Raw genomic sequence first — 8,712 nt, forward strand, 5'->3', positions numbered from 1 at the left:
AGTATTGGGCCTTATTGGGCCATACGGGAATAGAGGAGAGAGGCCAAAAGGAAGGAGGCGCCCCCCCCTCTGGTCCGAATTGGACAAGGGGTGCGGCCCCCTTTTCCTTCTCCCTCTCCCCCTCTTTCCTTCTCTCCTACTCCGGAAAGGAAAGGGGAATCCTACTAGGACTTGGGAGTCCTAGTAGGACTCCCCACACTTGGCGCGCCCCCTCTAGGGCCGGCCTCTCCCTTGCTCCTTTATATACGGGGGCAGGAGGGCATCCCATAGACACAACAATTGATCTCTTGATCTCTTAGCCGTGTGCGGTGCCGCCCTCCACCATAATCCACCTCGATCATATCGTAGCGGTGGTTAGGTGAAGCCCTGCGTCGATAGCATCATCATCACCGTCATCATGCCGTCATGCTAACGGAACTCTCCCTCGAAGCTCTGTTGGATCGGAGTTCGTGGGACGTCATCGAGCTGAACGTGTGCTGAACTCGGAGGTGCCGTGCGTTCGGTACTTGGATCGGTCGGATTGTGAAGACGTACGACTACATCAACCGCGTTGTGCTAACGCTTCCGCTATCGGTCTACGACGGTACGTGGACAACTCTCCTCTCTCGTTGCTATGCATCACCATGATCCTGTGTGTGCGTAGGAAAATTTTGAAATTACTACATTCCCCAACAGTGGTATCCGAGCCTGGTTTTATGCGTAGATGTTATATGCACGAGTAGAACACAAGTGAGTTGTGGGCGATACAAGTCATACTGCTTACCAGCATGTCATACTTTGGTTCGGCGGTATTGTTGAATGAAGCGGCCCGGACCGACATTACGCGTACGCTTACGCGAGACTGGTTCTACCGACATGCTTTGCACATAGGTGGCTGGCGGGTGTCAGTTTCTCTAACTTTAGTTGAACCGAGTGTGGCTACGCCCGGTCCTTGAGAAGGTTAAAACAACACTAACTTGACGAACTATCATTGTGGTTTTGATGCGTAGGTAAGAACGGTTCTTGCTCAGCCCGTAGCAGCCACGTAAAACTTGCAACAACAAAGTAGAGGACGTCTAACTTGTTTTTGCAGGGCATGTTGTGATGTGATATGGTCAAGACATGATGCTATATTTTATTGTATGAGATGATCATGTTTTGTAACCGAGTTATCGGCAACTGGCAGGAGCCATATGGTTGTCGCTTTATTGTATGCAATGCAATCGCCCTGTAATGCTGTACTTTATCACTAAGCGGTAGCGATAGTCGTAGAAGCATAAGTTGGCGAGACGACAATGATGCTACGATGGAGATCAAGGTGTCGCGCCGATGACGATGGTGATCATGATGGTGCTTCGGAGATGGAGATCACAAGCACAAGATGATGATGGCCATATCATATCACTTATATTGATTGCATGTGATGTTTATCTTTTATGCATCTTATTTTGCTTTGATTGACGGTGGCATTATAAGATGATCTCTCACTAAATTATCAAGGTACAAGTGTTCTCCCTGAGTATGCACCGTTGCGAAAGTTCTTCGTGCTGAGACACCACGTGATGATCGGGTGTGATAGGCTCTACGTTCAAATACAACAGGTGCAAAACAGTTGCACACGCGGAATACTCAGGTTAAACTTGACGAGCCTAGCATATGCAGATATGGCCTCGGAACACTGAGACCGAAAGGTCGAGCGTGAATCATATAGTAGATATGATCAACATAGTGATGTTCACCATTGAAACTACTCCATCTCACGTGATGATCGGACATGGTTTAGTTGATATGGATCACGTGATCACTTAGAGGATTAGAGGGATGTCTATCTAAGTGGGAGTTCTTTAAGTAATATGATTAATTGAACTTTAATTTATCATGAACTTAGTCCTGGTAGTATTAGCATATCTATGTTGTAGATCAATAGCTCGCGTTTAGCTCCCCTGTTTTATTTTTGATATCTTACTAGAGAAAACTAAGTTGAAAGATGTTAGTAGCAATGATGCGGATTGGCTCCGTGATCTGAGGATTATCCTCATTGCTGCATAGAAGAATTATGTCCTTGATGCACCGCTAGGTGACAGACCTATTGCAGGAGCAGATGCAGACGTTATGAACGTTTGACAAAGCTCGGTATGATAACTATTTGATAGTTTAGTGCACCATGCTTTATGGCTTAGAACCGGGAGTTCAAAAATGTTTTGAACGCCATGGATCATATAAGATGTTCCAAGAGTTGAAATTGGTATTTCATACTCATGCCCGTGTCGAGAGGTATGAGACCTCTGACATTACTTTGCCTACAAGATGGAGGAGAATTGCTCAGCTAGTGAGCATGTGCTCAGAATGTCTGAGTACTACAATCACTTGAATCAAGTGGGAGTTAATCTTCCAGATAAGATAGTGATTGACAGAGTTCTCTAGTCACTATCACCAAGTTGCTAGAACTTCGTGATGAACTATGGTATGCAAGGGATAACGGAAACGATTCCCAAGCTCTTCGTGATGCTGAAATCAACGAAGGTAGAAATCAAGAAAAGCATCAAGTGTTGATGGCTAACAAGACCACTAGTTTCAAGAAAAGGGCAAAGGGAAGAAGGGGAACTTCAAGAAGAACGGCAAGCAAGTTGCTGCTCAAGTGAAGAAGCCCAAATCTGGACCTAAGCCTGAGACTAAGTGCTTCTACTGCAAAGCGACTGGTCACTGGAAGCAGAACTACCCCAAGTATTTGGCGGATAAGAAGGATGGCAAAGTGAACAAAGGTATATTTGATATACATGTTATTGATGTGTACTTTACTAGTGTTTATAGCAACTCCGCAGTATTTGATACTAGTTCAGTTGCTAAGAGTAGTAACTCGAAACGGGAATTGCAGAAGGAACAGAAACTAGTTAAGGGTGAAGTGACGATGTGTGTTGGAAGCAGTTCCAAGATTCATATGATCATCATCGAACACTCCCTATACTTTCGGGATTAGTGTTGAACCTAAATAAATGTTATTTGGTGTTTGTGTTGAGCATGAATATGATTTGATCATGTTTATTGCAATACGGTTATTCATTTAAATTAGAGAATAATTGTTGTTCTATTTACATCAATAAAACCTTCTATGGTCATACACCCAATGAAAATGGTTTGTTGGATCTCGATTGTAGTGATACACATATTCATAATATTGAAGCCAAAAGATGCAAAGTTAATAATGATAGTGCAACTTATTTGTGGCACTGCCGTTTAGGTCATATTGGAGTAAAGCGCATGAAGAAACTCCATGCTGATAGGCTTTTGGAATCACTTGATTATGAATCACTTGATGCTTGCGAACCATGCCTCATGGGCAGGATGACTAAGACTCCGTTCTCCGGAACAATGGAGCGAGCAACTGACTTATTGGAAATAATACATACTGATGTATGCGGTCCGATGAGTGTTGAGGCTCGCGGCGGGTATCGTTATTTTCTGACCTTCATAGATGATTTGAGCATATATGGGTATATCTACTTGATGAAACATAAGTCTGAAACATTTGAAAAGTTCAAAGAATTTCAGAGTGAAGTGGAAAATCATCGTGACAAGAAAATAAAGTTTCTACGATCTGATCGCGGAGACAAATATTTGAGTTACAAGTTTGGTCTTCAATTCAAACAATGTGGAATAGTTTCACAAATTCGTGCCACCTGGAACACCACAGCATAATGGTGTGTCCGAACGTCATAACCGTACTTTATTGGATATAGTGCAATTTATGATGTTTCTTACCGATTTACCACTATAGTTTTTGGGGTTATGCATTAAAGACAACTGCATTCACATTAAAGGACACCATCTAAATCCGTTGAGACGACACCGTATGAACTGTGGTTTGGCAAGAAACCAAAGTTTTCGTTTCTTAAAGTTTGGGGTTGCGATGCTTATAAGAAAGAGTTTATCCTGATAAGCTCAAACCCAAATCGGAGAAATGTGTCTTCATAGGATACCCAAAGGAGACAGTTGGGTACACCTTCTATCACAGATCCAAAGGCAAGATATTCGTTGCTAAGAATGGATCCTTTCTAGAGAAGGAGTTTCTCTCGAAAGAAGTGAGTGGGAGGAAAGTTGAACTTGATGAGGTAACTGTACCTGCTCCCTTATTGGAAAGTAGTTCATCATAGAAATCTGTTCCTGTGACTACTACACCAACTAGTGAGGAAGCTAATGATGATGATCATGTAACTTCAGATCAAGTTACTACTGAACCTCGTAGGTAAACCAGAGTGAGATCCGAACCAGAGTCGTACGGTAATCCTGTTCTGGAGGTCATGTTACTTGACCATGATGAACCTACGAACTATGAGGAAGCGATGATGAGCCCAGATTCCGCAAAATGGCTTGAGGCCATGAAATCTGAGATGGGATCCATGTATGAGAACAAAGTATGGACTTTGGTTGACTTGCCCGATGATCGGCAAGCCACAGAAAATAAATGGATCTTCAAAAGGAAGACGGACGCTGATAGTAGTGTTACTATCTACAAAGCTAGACTTGTTGAAAAAGGTTTGGCAAAGTTCAAGGTGTTGACTACAATGAGAGTTTCTCACTCGTATCTATGCTTAAGTGTGTCCGAATCATGTTAGCAATTGCCGCATTTTATGAAATCTGGCAAATGGATAAACAAAACTGCATTCCTTAATGGATTTATTAAAGAAGAGTTGTATATGATGCAACCAAAAGGTTTTGTCAATCCTAAAGGTGCTAACAAAATATGCAAGCTCCAGCGATCCATCTATGGACTGGTGCAAGCATCTCGGAGTTGGAATATACGCTTTGATAAGTTGATCAAAGCATATAGTTTTATACAGACTTGTGGTGAAGCCTGTATTTATAAGAAAGTGAGTGGGAGCACTACAGCATTTCTGATAAGTATATGTGAATGACATATTGTTGATCGAAAATAATGTAGAATTATTCTGCAAAGCATAAAGGAGTGTTTGAAAGGAGTTTTTCAAAGAAAGACCTCGGTGAAGCTGCTTACATATTGAGCATCAAGATCTATAGAGATAGATCAAGACGCTTGATAAGTTTTTTCAATGAGTACATACCTTGACAAGATTTGGAAGTAGTTCAAAATGGAACAGTCAAAGAAAGAGTTCTTGCCTGTGTTACAAGGTGTGAAATTGAGTAAGACTCAAAACCCGACCACGGCAGAAGATAGAAAGATAATGAAAGTCATTCCCTATGCCTCAGCCATAGGTTCTATAAAGTATGCCATGCTGTGTACCAGATCTATTGTATACCCTACACTGATTTTGGCAAGGGAGTACAATAGTGATCTAGGAGTAGATCACTGGACAGCGGTCAAAATTATCCTTAGTGGAATAAGGATATGTTTCTCGATTATGGAAGTGACAAAAAAAGGTTCGTCGTAAAGGGTTACGTCGATGTAAGTTTTGACACTGATCCAGATAACTCTAAGTCTCAATCTGGATACATATTGAAAGTGGGAGCAATTAGCTAGAGTAGCTCCGTGCAGAGCATTGTTGACATAGAAATTTGCAAAATACATACGGATCTGAATGTGGCAGACCCGTTGACTAAACTTCTCTCACAAGCAAAACATGATCACACTTTAGTACTCTTTGGGTGTTAATCACATAGCGATGTGAACTAGATTATTTACTCTAGTAAAACCTTTGGGTGTTGGTCACATGACGATGTGAACTATGGGTGTTAATCACATGGTGATGTGAACTATTGGTGTTAAATCACATGGTGATGTGAACTAGATTATTGACTCTAGTGCCAGTGGGAGACTGAAGGAAATATGCCCTAGAGGCAATAATAAAGTTATTATTTATTTCCTTATATCATGATAAATGTTTATTATTCATGCTAGAATTGTATTAACCGGAAACTTAGTACATGTGTGAATACATAGACAAACATAGTGTCACTAGTATGCCTCTACTTGACTAGCTCGTTACTCAAAGATGGTTGAGTTTCCTAGCCATGGACATGAGTTGTCATTTGATTAACGGGATCACATCATTAGGAGAATGATGTGATTGACTTCACCCATTCCGTTAGCTTAGCACTTGATCGTTTAGTATGTTGCTATTGCTTTCTTCATGACTTATACATGTTCCTATGACTATGAGATTATGCAACTCCCGTTTACCGGAGGAACACTTTGTGTGCTACCAAACGTCACAACGTAACTGGGTGATTATAAAGGTGCTCTACAGGTGTCTCCAAAGGTACTTGTTGGGTTGGCGTATTTCGAGATTAGGATTTGTCACTCCGATTGTCGGAGAGGTATCTCTGGGCCCACTCGGTAATACACATCACTATAAGCCTTGCAAGCATTGTAACTAATGAGTTAGTTGCAGGATGATGTATTATGGAACGAGTAAAGAGACTTGCCGGTAACGAGCTTGAACTAGGTATTGAGATACCGACGATCGAATCTCGGGCAAGTAACATACCGATGACAAAGGGAACGACGTATGTTGTTATGCGGTTTGACCGATAAAGATCTTCGTAGAATATGTAGGAGCCAATATGAGCATCCAGGTTCCGCTATTGGTTATTGACCGGAGACATGTCTCGGTCATGTCTACATAGTTCTCGAACCCGTAGGGTCTGTACGCTTAAAGTTTCGGTGACGATTTGTATTATGAGTTTATGTGATTTGATGTACCGAAGGTAGTTCGGAGTCCCGGATGAGATCGGGGACATGACGAGGAGTCTCGAAATGGTCGAGACGTAAAGATTGATATATTGGACGACTATATTCGGACATCGGAAAGGTTCCGAGTGATTCGGGTATTTTTGGAGTACCGGGGAGTTACGGGAATTCACCGGGAGAAGTATTGGGCCTTATTGGGCCATACGGGAATAGAGGAGAGAGGCCAAAAGGAAGGAGGCGCGCGCCCCCCCTCTGGTCCGAATTGGACAAGGGGTGCAGCCCCCTTTTCCTTCTCCCTCTCCCCCTCTTTCCTTCTCTCCTATTCCGGAAAGGAAAGGGGAATCCTACTAGGACTCCCCACACTTGGAGCGCCCCTCTAGGGCTGGCCTCTCCCTTGCTCCTTTATATACGGGGGCAAGGGGCACCCCTTAGACACAACAATTGATCTCTTGATCTCTAGCCGTGTGCGGTGCCCCCTCCACCATAATCCACCTCGATCATATCATAGCGGTGCTTAGGCGAAGCCCTGCGTCGGTAGCATCATCATCACCGTCATCACGCCGTCGTGCTGACGGAACTCTGCTGGATCGGAATTCGTGGGACGTCATCGAGCTGAACGTGTGCTGAACTCGGAGGTGCCGTGCGTTCGGTACTTGGATCGGTCGGATCGTGAAGACGTACGACTACATCAACCGCGTTGTGCTAACGCTTCCGCTGTCGGTCTACGAGGGTACGTGGACACACTCTCCCCTCTCGTTGATATGCATCACCATGATCCTGTGTGTGCGTAGGAAAATTTTGAAATTACTACGTTCCCCAACAGCGGCAACGCCCAGCTAACCTCCACACCATAGCGCATCGTCCTCCTACCTGGCACCACATCCGCCATGACCGCAAGCGCGAACGCTCTGCGGGAGAGCTTGTGTTCGGGGATGGAGCTCGAGGTCGCCGCCCTCGCTCAAGTCGCCGCACAAGCGGTGGCCACGCTGGCGGCCGATGATGGGAGCACCGTCAGCCACACGTCCTACTTGCCGCCGTCCAACGTACGGCACCGCCGAGGTCGGGGACTCCTCCGAGGATGAGTAGGGCATGGGAGGCGGTAGGGCATGGTGTGCCAACTGGCCGGCGTCTCCCGTGTTCTACTTTTCCTCACCGGAGACTGCACCTTCACTTCACGGGTCTTGAACCCCGCCCCCGTACATGGAGATTACAGATGGAGGACATCGGTCGCCGCCGTAGAATAGGTTTAGGGTCAGGTTTCTTTTATTTTTCTGTCCTATAAAAGTTCGAAATGTAATGAAAATCTGCCGTGTTTGCATTAATCTCGGCCGGTGTATATGAACTTTCACAATAATATAGTATATTGTAGGAGTACTAGCAAGATGCCCGTGCTTGCACGGAAGATCAAGATCTTGTGGGAGAAAAGGATGAACGAGGGAAGGCCTTATCTGCAAATGCACATTCACGCATTTCACATTTTTCTACATCTATGGGAACCTACGAAAGGGTTAACCCGTATCTTCCTAGTCCTTGTTGCCAGCCCTACTCGACTTTACTCGACTATTTAGAAAAAGCTACTGCTTGAAGTACCGGTTTGCTTCTACGTCTACGGTTGAACTTGAAGGCCTCGGATTCCGAAACCTTTAGAGCTTGCACGGTGAAGAACAAGTACGTACTTCATACAAAGAAATGGTAGTCGGACTCCTCTGGTTTTCTCCACGGTAGGAGTAAGCATAATCCTAAAGCCGGCTTGCCTCTCTCTTTCCTCCCCTGATTTTCATGGTGGTGGGCCCCTCCCTCCCCCCAATCTACAATCAACAGCTCACACGTTTCACATTATGTTAATGACGTAACTGGGACTACGTAGGTGTAGCATTACTCGTCCTAAACACCCAACTAAGCCAACCTCCCAGCATATCGCGCGGGAAAAGACCCGGCCGCGCCGTTTTAGTCGGGATTACCGGATTACTAGTAGTAGTATCGATGGATCGCGCAAAGCAACAAGTTTTTTTTTGAGGGGGCGAAGCACCTAGTTTAAAAGGAAAAAAGGCGGTACACTCACAGCACCC

Source organism: Triticum aestivum, chromosome 2D (genome assembly GCF_018294505.1).
Source record: "Triticum aestivum cultivar Chinese Spring chromosome 2D, IWGSC CS RefSeq v2.1, whole genome shotgun sequence".
In the NCBI taxonomy this organism is placed as follows: domain Eukaryota; kingdom Viridiplantae; phylum Streptophyta; class Magnoliopsida; order Poales; family Poaceae; genus Triticum; species Triticum aestivum.